The sequence below is a fragment of the Glossina fuscipes genome, unplaced genomic scaffold, assembly GCF_014805625.2.
Source record: "Glossina fuscipes isolate IAEA_lab_2018 unplaced genomic scaffold, Yale_Gfus_2 28, whole genome shotgun sequence".
In the NCBI taxonomy this organism is placed as follows: domain Eukaryota; kingdom Metazoa; phylum Arthropoda; class Insecta; order Diptera; family Glossinidae; genus Glossina; species Glossina fuscipes.
The window spans coordinates 4,295,845-4,312,135 of NW_023998423.1; the positions used below are offsets into that span (position 1 = coordinate 4,295,845).

Here is a 16,291-nt window from a genome sequence, read left to right on the forward strand (position 1 = left end):
AACGTTATTAACAACATAGAAGCAACTGACCACACACCCCAATTAGAATTAATAAAATATTTAATGATTCTCTTCATAATTTTAACCGTTACTCACCTTTTAATAACGCTACACCTGCTACATAAAAAACACTTAAAGAAAAAGTATACAAAACAAGGCAACGAGACACTAAAAGTTCAATTCAATCTCCCTAAATAAACTCGCACTAAGCCACATGAGCCCTCCATCCCAAGAAACCAATATCCCGGGACCCGGCAAGGGGAAATCATTTTTTACGCGTTTACGACTAGACTTGGAGGAATACGACTTTACGGTAGAATACCTCAAGGGAAAAGACAATCACATAGCCGACGCCCTGTCCCGCATAACAATTAAAGACCTCAAAGAAATACACAATAAAATACATAGAGTAATAACAAGATCGGCAACACGACAGAAGAACAACTGCTCAGAGGAGCAATGAGTAAATAAGCATAAAAATACGAAACCCAAAATCTATCAAGTCGTTAACGATAATGACGTAAGAAAATTTGTGCAAAAAAAATTTGACTCCGACAAATGTTCTATGAAAAAGGGGAGAAAAACAATTGCAAATTCAAAATAAACGACATGTATACCAATGGAAAACTCGACTTAGCTCAGTTTTTCCAAAGGCTTGAAACAGAAGCCGGTATAATAAGAATGTCAAAATTCAAATTGTCAACAAAGGAGAAGATTTTCGAATCTGTATCGCAAAATCAATTTAAAACAATGGGCAACAAAATATTAAGAAAAATAAGAGTAGCGCTACTCCAAAGGGTGATAATCATAGACAAAAATAATCAGTCCGAAATCAACGATATTCTAGAAAAATATCACAATGACGCATACTGGAATCATGCTCCAGCCACATATTGTTATTGCACGCTAAAGCAATATTTTTATTAATAAGACGCACACAAACCGGATATATCAACTGCACAATGGATTCTGTATACATATCTCAGATCAAATAAAATCTATATGAAATATTGTTTATATTTAAACATATTGTTATACGTAGTGTTATAATTTTTATCAAAATATTTCAAATAAGGCAATCTCAAGATTTAACATAAAAATGCTTGGGCAGATATCAGACTAATGAGCAAACAGGTTTCAATCGATTTAGAAAATAACTCTTTTTCGATCGATATAATAACAATTGGTATTTAATACCAATACCGTAACATCTAGTGTTTGAAAAATTCTATTGTATTGCTTCTTGAACATACATCATTCGTGTTAACAATAATGCAACGTCTTAATGATCTAAACGCATTGCGTGATGTGCTCGAAGTGGTGTAACACTTGGTCAATCACCTCTTGGGGCAGCTATTCTGGCCAACCGTGGAGAGACTTACACAAGGGATGCTGGTTACTTCTTGACCGCTTATTGTGCACATGATGATGCATGTGCACATGGGTGGATCTCAGCTCATGGACTGGTTGCGATGGCTATGCATGTTTACAATCATACATCTGAATATCGTAGCCTTTACAACCACCAGTTGGCAAAATCTTCTAGACTGGATACATTGACCCGAATAATACAACAATCTCGGGTACCCCATGTGGCTGGGTTCAACGCCATCTGCGAATTAATCATAAGATATGGAAGTGTCACTCATTCCACACTTGTGCAGTGGTTTAATGAAACCCAAGTTAACAAGGTTGCTCAGTTAGCAGCGATTTTAATCCATAACCCCTTGGTGACTCTTGCAGGACCTGCAATTACTTTTGCATGGTACTTTTTTTATAAACGGTGTAAAGGAAAAAACCACCTAACTGCTTTCTGGTAAAATTTTTCAACATATCTAACAAAGAAAGTAAGTTCATTGACTGGTAAGTGCACTTCTTATTATTGACAATTTCATTTGTTATCAAGGAGATCTATCTGAGATGCACATAGTTTCACTGGGAATCTCATTTTTGTTTCCTTAGCCATTTTGTATGTCAGCCTAGCTGAGTATGGATATACTTTATTTTTGAGATGTGTAATATATTTTGTTGTTCCCATTCCAAACATTCGACAGCATCAACAATACTCTCAGACGATTCTTTGTTCGGAAATACCGTTATGTACGAAGTGTTAAACAAAACTAAACCTTTTATTGCGTTTGATATATTAAATATGGCTCTAATCTCTTCACCGTAATTCCGATATAGCTCGTCTGCGAAATTCGATGTATTTGAATCCATTCCAGTTAAAGGTCTATGTCCACTACATAAATACACTTAAGATGTACGCTTTAATCCAAACAAAAAAAAAAAAGATAACGTGATCATAAAATTTGATTTATCTGCAATTTACGTATCTCAAATACCCGCCTGTTGCAAATGTGTCAAAGAAGAAGATTTTTTTCCAAAACTGACACTTTTCTTATATTTGTGCGAGCTTTACATATGATATTTTTATTTTATGAGTTTCTTCGATATTCGTGAAATCGAGTTAACGGCTTTCTGTGCAAGCAAAAGAAATTTTGCAAGCGCAAAGAGCAGTGGTTTCAATTAAGGAACTAAACGAAATCTATCACAAAAAAATTAGATAAAAAATTGCGAAATAAAAAAATATGTATATATATAAAATTATATATATAAATTTTTTTGTTAAAATTTTTCAATATATCTAACAAGGAAAATAAGTTGAGTGGTAAAAATTTTTTTTTTTTTCATTTACATTACAAATTAATTAAAGTTTTTCCTTTTTTTAGCAAAATTCCGCGATTGGACAAAGAAGAGAGACCTCGACACCGATTGGCGTCCAATCAGCGACGCAATAAACCAGCTGCGAAGGGGGCGTCGCAACGAGGACGCCGATCGCCGCCGAAATAAAGGCATAAATCGCCGCTAAAGTGAAGGCGCCAACCGCCGCCGAAACATATGCTGATCCATGTTATACACGGTTGTCCTTATCAATATGCCTAAACCTACTCTTCTCTATAAGAATGTACGTGGAATTATTAATACGTATGTACTTCAACGTCCTCATCTTTACTGCTTGGGCAATTTCTTTTATTCGTACGCTCGCTTCCATTCTTATACCCAAAACAGGCCCTTGTTCTTATATTCACTCCAAATTGTTAACGTTTACGCCAGTATGCTAAAGCAAAACATTGAAATGTTTTTATTATTTACTGCTTAGCTGCTGCAAATTGACGATTTTTTTTGTTGTCTACCCGAAACAATCACATTGCTAAATTATACACAATTATTTTCTTATATCTGCTAATATGCTTAAACATGCAATGCATACGCATTTAAGCGTGCATTGCTTCCACAAATATATAGCATGAACTTTACTCTCAATAAATATATATACGTATTGATCTCACCAAAACCATTTTTTCACTCATGCACTTCTATTGTGCATAAACTCAATTATAGCCATAGGCAATCAATAACCGTATTCTTATACTAATCAATGTACACATTATAACACATGCATAGAATGATATGCATACCATTTCGTAACAGGTACAAGCACACCTTTAAACAACGCAAGATGGTAGCTATAAAAGTGCGATGCACAATACTCTTGATCTTTCACATCATCGTGTATCGTTTTACACTCAGTGAGGTGCTACGAAGTAAAACCAAACTCAAAGTGAAAAAAAGCAGCACTCTCTTACATGAAGGAAGAGAAATTAATTAGATAAGACAAAGAATATTGCAAAAATTATTTACAAGAACTCGGGAAATTGCTAATAAAAAAAGTTCTTCAACATTATCATCAAAAAGATCCCAGTTTATTATTGCAAACAGCGTTTACACGCGTGCACCTACACACACAGCAATGGAAATTAGAGTTTTTATTGGAGTGGAAAAGGCTTATTAGAAAGAGGAGGAGGGATTGCCGATGTAGCAGCTACCGCGGCCGACAGTGCACCGACGCCGATGCTTGTATTGTAAGTCATTTTAGTCTATTTAATTTTTTTTGTCCCCGATGAGTGGCTAACCGCGAGCTGCCACCGCTGTGGCTGAGACGAAGGGGTGTGCATATGATGGCACTGTAGGGAGGACTCCAGACGGTTACAGACTGACTTACGGTGGACAGACGGACGGTAGACAACCGACGGGACCTATTCATCTTTTTCTTTGTCAGGAAAATATAAATGCTCTGCCGATATACCTAAGACCGTGACAACGCAAGATGGTAGCTATAAAAGTGCGATGCACAATACCCTTGATCTTTCACATCATCGTGTATCATTTTACACTCAGTGAGGTGCTACGAAGTAAAACCAAACTCAAAGTGAAAAAAAGCAGCACTCTCTTACATGAAGGAAATAACAATCTGAAAGCTCAGAAAAATGAGCTGGAAAATAAAATGAAACTATTTCAAACCCTCGAAGAAGAAGACACTGACAACGACAACGACATGCAGTTCAGCAACGATGAGGACGAAGATCCTGCAAAGGTCAACCGTGCAGATGAAAGCGTAACGAATGATCAAAAAAAACCCGCAACGATGATCCCAGCGGTAGTGGGCAACAAAAGCCTGCTCAAATCAGGAAAGTTTTCAAATCTAATGAAATGTAAGCGAACGCCAAAACTCGGAAACGTGCTCCAGCGATAATATGCTATAATGTAAACATGAAGTTAATTACGAGTGATCTTAAGAAGATCCTCAACCGCAACAACTTTTCATTGAAGTTGGCAAATAAAAACATGACAGTTATAATTGTTTTTAATTACGAAGATCACTGCAAGGCGGTAGCTCACCTGCAAAAATTAAAATACAAGTACTCTACGTGCACCCCAGTAGAAGCTAAGCCATATACCATCAAAATGGTTGGACTTTCCAATACATACGATGAGGAGGAAGTTAAATCTTACCTCAACAATCTGGCAATAGACATAAACATCATAAAGATTATTAAAAGCAACAGGGATAGGTGGATAATCCAACTAGATAGGAAATCTAACGTGCAAGAATTTTTTAAAATTAAGTACGTACTTAACTACAAAATTAATTTTAAAAAACATGCACAATCAGGTCCAGTGCAATGTAGAAATTGCCAAATGCCGTATCGCTGCGTCAATTACAGTGCGGATTATGGCCCAGGAAAATGTTTAACTCCACCAAAAAGGCAGAAATTAGTTGAAAAAATGGTCACCGACCCAACAACGGGTGAAGTAAAAACCAAAAGGGACTCCCAGTGAATTGCGTAGTAGGTCGTGTGGCAAGCGACAAAAAATGTCCAGTCCCAATCAAAATTCATGCAAAATGTGGAAACTAACCAAGCTATAGACTTTAACCTGTAGAGGAAAAAACAAGAAAACGGCTTTCTGTGCAAACAAAACAAACATGTTATGCAAGAAAAGTAAAGTAATTTACTTTCTTTTTTCAAATAATGACAATTCATATTTTTTTATTAATATCAACTATTGTAATCTGTGTTTCTCCAATTTTATTAAAAAGAACTCTAATTGATCGAGAAAAAATAATTTCTTTTAAATAACAATTTAGAATATTTGCAGACTGAAACCATGCGACCGCCTTTACAAACACCTACATCTACGAAACGTATGCAAAAAGTCTTAAGCATAATCCACAAGTGGTGGTAGGATAAAGGATTGCACATTAATCCACAAAAACCGATCCTGGTGCCTTCTCGAAAAAGAGGAAATTATCATTGGAAAACGTCCACCTACAAGACGTTGTGCTTAACTCTTCAAACGAGATAAAATTCATTCATCTTTCTTCCTATAAGACGCCTAACGGAAATGGCGACTAGAGTACTTTTTGCCTGTCAACGCCTTTACTGTAAAACACGTTGTATAAGCCTAAAAATGATCTACTAGTCTTATACCATCATAATTCTTCCCATGCTAATCTATGCAGTTTGGGACTGGTGGCCTAAGGTAAAGCAATAAAATGACGACGACGACAAAAGTCAATGTCTCCCGTGCAGTGGCACGACCGGGGCAACGAAATCCTACCCCTTGAATGCTTCAGAGGAGCGGCTGGACATAACACCTCTTTCTAATTTCTGTAGAGAAAGGGGCTTGCCTGAGCGTATTTAAGACTGCCAAATATCGACAAATTAAAATTGGGAGATTTTAGGGGCCGTCTAGGGCTATTAACATTCTCCATGTACGAATGTTTCATCAAGATACTGGTGGAATCAAGGCAGTGGTACACGGTTAGTAGTGGCGGACGGTTCAAAATTGTAATAAGAGGCAATGGATTTGACGAAATGACTATGGATGATATTCGAGAATTAGTTACGGACGACGAAATAAATGATGCAGATTTAGTGGCAATGGCAAATGAAGCATTATCGATTGAAGATAGCTCTGACGATCTTTCCAATGTCAAAATTGAAAACATTTCACTAAAAAGTGTACTGAGAATTGGAACTTTCAGTTTCCACTTTTAACTTCAGCGCAAATTGAACATCTGCGTTATATTCATATTGGCGGCTTACAACAACAGGTATGTCCGCCGTGATGTTATATTCGCCATTGTGTTTTTTTAAATCACATATTGTTATTGCACGCTAACGCCATATTTTTATTAATAAGACGCACACAAACCGGATATATCAACTGCACAATGGATTCTGTATACATATCTCAGATCAAATAAAATCTATATGAAATATTGTTTGTATTTAGACATATTGTTATACGTAGTGTTATAATTTTTATCAAAATATTTCAAATAAGGCAATCTCAAGATTTAACATAAAAATGCATGGGCAGATATCAGACTAATGAGCAAACAGGTTTCAATCGATTTAGAAAATAACTCTTTTTCGATCGATATAATAACAATTGGTATTTAATACCAATACCGTAACATCTAGTGTTTGAAAAATTCTATTGTATTGCTTCTTGAACATACATCATTCGTGTTAACAATAATGCAACGTCTTAATGATCTAAACGTATTGCGTGATGTGCTCGAAGTGGTGTAACACTTGGTCAATCACCTCTTGGGGCAGCTATTCTGGCCAACCGTGGAGAGACTTACACAAGGGATGTTGGTTACTTCTTGACCGCTTATTGTGCACATGATGATGCAGGTGCACATGGGTGGATCTCAGCTCATGGACTGGTTGCGATGGCTATGCATGTTTACAATCATACATCTGAATATCGTAGCCTTTACAACCACCAGTTGGCAAAATCTTCTAGACTGGATACATTAACCCGAAAAATACAACAATCTCGGGTACCCCATGTGGCTGGATTCAACGCCATCTGCGAATTAATCATAAGATATGGAAGTGTCACTCATTCCACACTTGTGCAGTGGTTTAATGAAACCCAAGTTAACAAGGTTGCTCAGTTAGCAGCGATTTTAATCCGTAACCCCTTAGTGACTCTTGTAGGACCTGCAATTACTGTTGCTCAATATCCGGACATTACATGGTACTTTTTTTATAAACGGTGTAAAGGAAAAAACCACCTAACTGCTTTCTGGTAAAATTTTTTCAACATATCTAACAAAGAAAGTAAGTTCATTGACTGGTAAGTGCACTTCTTATTATTGACAATTTCATTTGTTATCAAGGAGATCTATCTGAGATGCACATAGTTTCACTGGGAATCTCATTTTTGTTTCCTTAGCCATTTTGTATGTCAGCTTAGCTGAGTATGGATATACTTTATTTTTGAGATGTGTAATATATTTTGTTGTTCCCATTCCAGACATTCGACAGCATCAACAATACTCTCAGACGATTCTTTGTTCGGAAATACCGTTATGTACGAAGTGTTAAACAAAACTAAACCCTCTATTGCGTTTGATTTATTAAATATGGCTCTAATCTCTTCACCGTAATTCCGATATAACTCGTCTGCGAAATTTCGATGTATTTAAATCCATTCCAGTTAAAGGTCTATGTCCACTACATAAATACACTTAAGATGTACGCTTTAATACAAACAACAAAAAAAAGATATCTTCCGTCTCTCCATCAAATGGAGATAATGGGGAGGAAGATCCTGAGCCAATGCTGTAACCTAAAGCCCTATAAAATACCATATGGCTCGTTCAGGAAACCATCGTAAAACAGCAAACATCAACAGAAAAGACACATTCCGAGTAGCTGCAGCCGTCAAGTGTTTGTAGAGATGCACCTATTTAGAGAATACAATTGTGCAAGAGTGTATTCGTACCAGTACCGAAGAAGAACTATATAGGCAATCATACCAAAGCGTGGACTTCCTACTAATGCTTAAAAATGCCAATGCATTAACCATAAACAGTAAGTTTTACTTCTATCATAGAAGCAAAAATCTGTATGGTCTGCCGAACTTAGTGTATAACACTTCGCAATAATTGTACGTAGGCATACGTTAGATGTAAGTAATTTTTAAGAATTTTAAATAACTCTAGACTTAAGCAAAAACAAAAACCTAAAAGAAACCTCTTATTTTGTCATTTCCTTTTTTTGGGGCTTGTTAGTCGTAATAGAAAGAAATATTAATGTTTAATAGCGAAAGAATTAAATCTTAACCCGACAAAAGATATATTCTTAGAATAGTACTAGTTACGCTAAGAAAATCAGGTAATTATCAAAATTTATACGAAATGTTAAAAAATGAATTGGAATAAATAAACTTGGCAACCCCTTGGTTTTTCAGTAGTACCATGTAGAAAAACAAGTAGGCGTTGGTTTTATTTTTTTTTTGGGATGTCAAGTTTTCTTTTTTGTTGGGAACGTTTTTTTGTAGTAAGTAAATTTAAAAATTTTAAAAAAAATGTGTATAACAATATAAAGTAAAGACTTTTTTTAAGTAATCTAAAAAAAAGAAGAAAATTGACAATCCAACGCGAGTGCATTAAATAATTCAACCAAACTGGTAAGTCCGTAATTGATAAAATAAAGACTTTCGGGACTCTAAAGATAGCGAATAGCCTGGCCGCTTTCCCTGAACGACTGATACGACTGAGTGTTTGGAAAGTTCAATATGATAGAGATGACTGAAGAGACATTTTGGAACTAATAACTGGTCCTATAGGCTCATAAGGTTGGCTGCCGTTACCCAAAAGGGGATTTTTCTGCAGATCGCGGAAAAATTAAATTTAACAAAGCAAAGTTCTGTGGAAATAAATTCATTATAACAACAATCGAGTCGCGAGTCACCACATCGCAGTACTGGTTTTTTTTTCGTCAATGTTCAACCAATAATTTCCAGAATTAATACAAAATATACAAAAACACGAAGCTCTAGGCATTTTTGTTTGTTATAAATTTCTTGGAAACCAATGTTTCACGGCTACAAAAGCCATCGCCGGAGGTACTATCGAGGAAGATAACGTTGCATTTGCGCACTGAAAAGAACTACAAGAAAATAGTTAAGTGTCTGGATAATAGGAACAAAAATTATTACACATATTTCTTGAGGAGAGCAAACGGTCTCATAAAAGGCATAGAAAGTAGTGTCCCAACACTGAAATCGCAGCGAATTTAACAAAGAAGGGACTTAAGGCGAAGTTTACATATAATATAACAAACAGAGATAAAATCGCACAACCACTTTTCCAGATCGAGCTAGAATTTGGTAAAAGCGAATTCAAGAAAGGGGAAAAAGGAAGCACGCGATTAATAACTTCCACTACCGAAAAAATATTGTAAAAGAAGAACCAGATTATCGCATTAATTCGCGTCAATGTATAAATTGCCAAGAATTTGGCACCAAAAGAGGGAACAGCAACCTCTCCACAATATGCATAATATGCGGCGATCTTCATCACAATTCGGTTTGCATCCAAAAAAATGAAGACGTTGCAAAAAAGCGCGAATTATCGTGGATGTCCAGTTTATAAACAAATAAAGTATTTGTCATCTAAAGAAGGAGAACGGAGGAGGAGAAGGAAGGAGGAGTTTAGAAAAGTTAGATCCAGCTGATCGGCTCGCCATAAAATATTATTGTAAAACGCTTTTTCAACCTCTTACAAACGCTAAATTCTTGATACAACAAGGGGCTCAGTCAACCGGTTCAAAATACCTTGCTTACGCTAACGCCTCGCTTTTTGTAGCTTTGTAGATCTTACATCAGATCAGCAATGACAGTGAAAAATATTATGTGTTTTATAATAACGCACCCGACTTGACGTGCGTAGGGAGTGACGCACAAATGGTGCTGGAGATTCAGCACCACGTCAAAGTCGAATCAACTGACTTCGAATGAAATTCCAAAAGAATGTGAAGGCCAACCTTCTGATCGACAAAGGAAGCCAGTGACGATAAATAAATTCCCTCTAAGAGTTTTCCTACGTAGCGGACGTCGTTGTGACGACATCATCCGCCGAAACACGAAGACAAATGATTTACAAGGCGATAAGTTTATGTACAGAGAATGTAAAAAATAGCGCTCTAGTACTTCGTGAATACATTATATTCTCCCATCGTCAGCCTAGGGCGGACCCTACCAATAGAGAAATGTTTATTCCCACCAAGAGCCTTAAGATTGGGGTTCAAATGTAAAATAATCCCTATATTTATAAAATTTAATTTCTGCAACATCCCGGTTGATTATTTCATCCTCTCTGTCAAAGTATGCTATAACTGCGGCCGTTTTGTTCATATCGCAAAATAGAGTAAAAGTAGGGAAGGCAGATGACTAAAATGTGGCAAGACACCGGCCTGGCCGGTTATATGCTTGAGTTGCGGAGAGAAGAAAATTTAAACAAGATTCTTACTATTCAAAACATATCCTTCAGAGAATATAAGGAAAAATTCTCCAACACAATCTCTACAAAAATAAAACGAGTGTTCCCAAACCTACGCAAAGACCATCTTACAAAAAGCCCTTAACTCATAGCAGCAGCACATACGAGCACAAAAAGCTCCCCCTTCCTGATGAAAGGCACACATTCATCAATAATCACAAATCTACTGAAATGGAAATGATCTTGGAGAAGATTTTCAAAATTCTTTCACTCATCACGAACCAAATTTCAAAACCATACAAGTAGAAATACTCACCCTCAAATCAGAATTTGATCTCTTAAAACAAGATTCATCTGAGCTGGTCTCATCATGCCCTAATATCTCTCAATGACCTCCTTCTTACAATACAACATACAAAGCTTCAGGCGTAAATGCCCATTCGCTGGATTATTTCATCAATTCCAACCGAACTGATTTCGCCATTTTGAGTGAAATCTTTCTGTCCGACGACAACATTTCCGATCTCAAAATCTCAAATTACAACTCCGCTTATAAATGTAGTAGTAACGGCTATGGCGGTGTTGCCATCCTTGTCAGGAAAGGCATCTCCTTCAAACAAATGCCCTTTAAATCAGCTGCTGACATTGTTATTGTCAAAACTTCTTCCGTAAAACCTAATATGGTCATTCCTGCTTGCTATTTCAAACCTAACACTCCTATTCAATCTTTACGGGATGACATTAATCGCCTCCGTGATATGTTCGATAGCTTCCACAATGTCATAATTGCAGGAGATTTTAATGCAAGACACCCTTGCTTTGGTGACTCTGAGCCAAACAATATAGGCAAAGACTTGCAAGAAATCATGAAATTCAATAATTTCTACCGTCCAAATGACAATTCCCCAACCTATGTGCACTCTACAACCAACAGTTGTGGTAGCGTATTGGATCTAACTTTCACTAACGTAACCAATTTCACGTTCAAGCGGGAGGTCAAAAAAGAAATTTTTCTGGAAAACAGCCACCACCTTCCTATTCTCTTTAGCGCCACCCTTATTACCTCTTTCAAAATAAATGATTTTATCTCGAGGAAAAAACTCCCAAATAATCTTATGCACATATGTCTCGAGCCACAGGTTGAGTCCATCCAGTGCTCATTTCAACGAGAAATAAACAACGCCAGATCAAACATCCACATCTCCGATTCCTACTCACCAAAACGTTAGTGAAACAAGCTGCTCATTTCACAATTCCGTAAATTACAAGCTGCTAAACAAAAATTTTTTAAATACCCTAATATCTCTAACTTTGATGACTTCAATTTATCCCAAAAAGAATGGAAAAAATCAGTTAGAAGGAGATCTTTGCTCAAATAGCAACACTAAACCATTCTGGAAATTTTTGAATGGCCATCGTACTACCAAAAGGAAATAGAAACACCCCATTTGGGATAATCATAACAACAACTTTTACCTAGAATGGTTGAAAGCTCAAGTTCCCCTGCCAAATGTTTTCAAAGCTTTCGCACTTAACTCTCAGACGGATAACATCTCTCCATTCAATCAAATATCAAATATGATATGATAAAGAACCTTCCCGTGCCAAGCCTTCTAACTCTACTATCTGCTATAAATGATCGCTGGATGACCAACACGTTTCCCACTGTAGTGCCCATTCCCAAACCTGGAGATCTTGAAATTTTCACTAATTTCAGACCCATATCCCTCCTGCTCGTACTTCTAAAAGTTACGAACCAAATGATCAAAGAAAGACTGACAAATTTTCTATACAACTCACACCTGCTCCCGTCAAGGTCCTTTGCTTATCAAAAATATGCACACACCCATCCATTTACTGCAAATTACACTCAAACGTCAGTAAAGCTATTAGAAAATAAATTATGCTCTATTAAACAATAGGGATAGCATCAAAAACGAAAGTCGATGTTAAATCGGAGAGGCCAGAATTTACCTCAGGACAAATAATGCAACAAAAATAGCGAGCTTGAGTTCTCGATTATTATCTTAATATATCGTAAACCAAATTTACGGGAAGTGCGTAATTCCGGCACGTTCCAGCAAAATCTGGAAAGAAACACTATACTCAGCGGTAATGAAACATTTATACCATTAAAGACCATTCATTAATGTGGCTGCATGTAACTGTATTCGTAAAACAGCATATGAAATTTCTGAGATCAAAAATTAAATTTTAAATCAATTCTTAATAATTTTTTTTTGTAAAATAAAGCCTATGTCGTCCTTCTTATTTACTAAATGATGAGGTAATCAATATTAAAAGAAAATAAAAACTTTGCCTTCAAACTAATTCTTACAGCATCATGAGATTTTGGGAATCTTAACGAAGTAAAAGGCCATTCTTCTTGAAAACGAACGATGCATGACGGACACTTTTAATTAATTAAGATCCAATCGCGAAGTGTTTAATTGAATAAATTTGGTCGTCTCGATTTCATGAGTTAATGTGGCACTATTTTTCCAATCAATTTCATATAATTAGGAAGAGAGCCCGTAATTAGAAGAAAAGTTGTGGCACAGTTCAAAGGTTTACTTACCAAAATTTGTGCACGATTGCGTTTTCCAAAAATGGGACCGTGCCCAAAAGAAATCGCCAGATTCATAATACGTCGCGGAAAACAGGCTACTAAGCTTTCTTCTACATATAAGTCACTTTCATACTCTGATGCAACAGGAAATGGACGTTCGGCCCCCGGGAGCACTGACTTGAATCACTCCCTTACTTCAATCTCACTGAACCGCACGAGTTAGTAATCACATCGTTCAGACTGGAATCGGCAACTCAAGCATTCCTTGCACAGTTTAACTATCTGCGAAATTGATTTCGAGATGTGTAGTAGTGCGTCTATTAGCTTCCCACAGATGACAGCCGGCATATTTTTATTATTACATTCGGTGCATTCCGTTGATTAATATATATTAGACATTGCCAAAACGTGACAACATGGGGCTCCAAACACTACTCGTGTGTCATTAGAATCTATACCAGAGTCGGCACGACCTTTGATCAAAGTGTGGAAATGTATTGCAGTCATTCATAACCTACTACAGAAAAATTCTTTCCTTTCTATCCATAATATCTGAATATAAACGGTAGTAAGATCATTAAGGAAATCTAAATTTATCATCATGACGCAAATCTAGATTCAATTACACCACGTTGCTTTGATCATGCAAACGTGTAGAAGTAGAAGAATTCATCGTTTCTGCAGTAAGAATATTTCAATTAGCTTTTGTAACAGATTTCCAGTTTGAAATTCTTGCTTTAATATCTTCTTTAAAGGTTGGATTATGGAATCACAATCATCATCAAGCTGAATTCATATTGCCAAAATACTTTTGTGGATTGCATAATATTGAACATCTTGAGCTTCATATTAAAGTTTTCAGTTTAGCCGGCAGTGAAGGCAGTAATTGCAAACGTTTAAACAAAGAATGTCTCTCAAGTAGATTACACGACTTGTTATGTCGATTTCCATTTGTTTGAAACCATTTTTCACTTTACGCAAATATGAGCTTATGAAGCGGTTGGGGCTCTTAAGCAAAAGCTGCTTCTACGTCACCATTTGGTTGAGATAACAATCCTGAATGGATAAGAAAAAATTGTGGAAAATCATTAAATATTGATACCAGCGAAAATTGATTGAGCAATTTTGCAAAATTTTTTTCACCATAAAAGCTAGCAATGTCTACATCATAAGAAACACAAATCTTTTCTGATATAATTCAAAACGCATTTGGGGTTATACACCGTAAGTTGAGGTCGTTTTGTTAAAATGCTTGCAATAATTAGAAGTAAACTTCAAAGATTCTATATCCGTATCAAATCATAGGCGATGACCTATGCGCCAAGACAAAAGTGTATTATTCTCTTACTTCTTAAGTATGCATTACCCAATTCTTGTTATAGTAATTGCGCGCGTTAAATCCAATCGTCTTTTCTATAAATTAAATCCCACATTTCAATTCAGACCCTTCTCTGTATCTTCTTTTAATTCCTGGGAAATCAAAATTCTTTATAGACTCATGAGTGGTCACACTTATGACAAAGTTTATTTAAAAATGATTCGTGCTATACCATGTGATGTTTGTGAAGTTTGCAATGTTGTTGAGACTGCTGAGCATCTAATCTTCAGATGTCACAGGCTTGATGGCATTAGAGATTCCTTTAGCTTCTTCAAGTTATATGGCTATCTCCTCGATCTCTTTGCAGCAAAAAATGTACGCCATCTCGGGGAACTAACTTGCTTTATTAGAAAAGCCAATTTATCCTTTTAGAATTTTTCTTTTTCCTCCTCTTTCCTTTTTTTTTGTTTTTTCTTTTTTCAATCATTTTCAATTACCATGACATTCCTTTACGTTTTCAGCCAAAGTTTGCAACACTGTCTGACTTTCAAGAACTCAACAAGCACACTTACACACACACACAATTACATTTAACATGCTCACTCCAGTTATTACGGCCGCTCTTTTTTTTTGTTACGTCTTATACATAATCGTGACTAAAAATTACAACAGTTTATTATTTGGACATATAAGCCACAAATCTATTGGCTTAGTCCATCTCTGTTCAACATACCAAAAAAAAAAAAAAAAAAAAAAATTCTCTTCTTAAGTATGCATTACCCAATTCTTGTTATAGACTCACTTTTCAATATACCAATCGATTCATAATTATTTTTAGAATCGATCTAAGCTTTTCCATTCGTCCGTCCGCTACGCAAAAAATTCCAAAACGTGTTTTCCCTTCAATTATATTTTCACTAGCTTAGGTAACTAAAATTACAAGACTTTATTGTTCCTGCCTAACTCTATTCATCATTTTAAAAGAAAACCAAAGGAAATGATAAGCACGAAATTAATTAGGAAAATCGCTCCCCTGCTAGCGTCATATCAGCACTGTGAACACAAGTTTCCTGCAAACATGCAACTCAGAATACAAATTAAAAGAAAAAAACTTACCGCAACATCTGAATTTAGTTTATTATTTTGAAATTTTCGCAGACCTCACAAAATCGAAGGTATCGGATACCACATCGTCCGACCGATTATCGCGTTTCTTTTTTTTAAATGAAAGAATTGTCAATTTGCACCAATACCTTTTCTTGAGACAACCTACAAATTGATAATTTTAATCGAACACATGTTGGATAGAGGTGCCATGTTTACTGCTTAAACATAAGTCTCCAAGCTGCACTTTAGGAGACAATGTAAAAACTGTTATCAAATTAATTTACTAGAAAAACAGGAGAAGCCCCGCTTTTAATTTTTAAAGAACTTTCAACGCTCTTGCTACATTTTTCTGTGGTCATACAAATTGATTTTTGTTTTAGATACTGAAATATTTTTGGAGATTAGATCTGCTATAACCTTATATGAAAAACTGAAATTTTTAATACCATCTGGTTGTTTTTGCATTCTTTTTAAAGCTGCATTATCACTGGCAGCATTTGAAACAAAATCCTTATCATGATGACGTCGACTTTCGCTTTGGCTTTGTAGAAAGGCAGATTGCTTTAAGCGAAATCCAGTGAATGTTTTTCCACTTCAATTCCCACCCTGCAGTTTTTAACAAATTCTCAAACTAAAGTAAAAAATC

At 36.0% G+C, this 16,291-nt stretch overlaps 1 long non-coding RNA gene across 1 annotated transcript in view; it reads right to left on the reverse strand.

The window, feature by feature from the left end:
* Window positions 1–14,811, reverse strand: part of LOC119636806 — a 29,260-nt gene extending 14,449 nt beyond the window's left edge. Inside the window, exons 1-2 of the long non-coding RNA XR_005247183.1 lie at window positions 14,771–14,811; window positions 13,230–14,276 (exon numbers count right to left, since the gene is read on the reverse strand). This is a non-coding gene — a long non-coding RNA (uncharacterized LOC119636806). The remainder of the gene's footprint in view (window positions 1–13,229; window positions 14,277–14,770) is intronic.
* Between the last annotated feature and the right edge of the window lie 1,480 nt (window positions 14,812–16,291).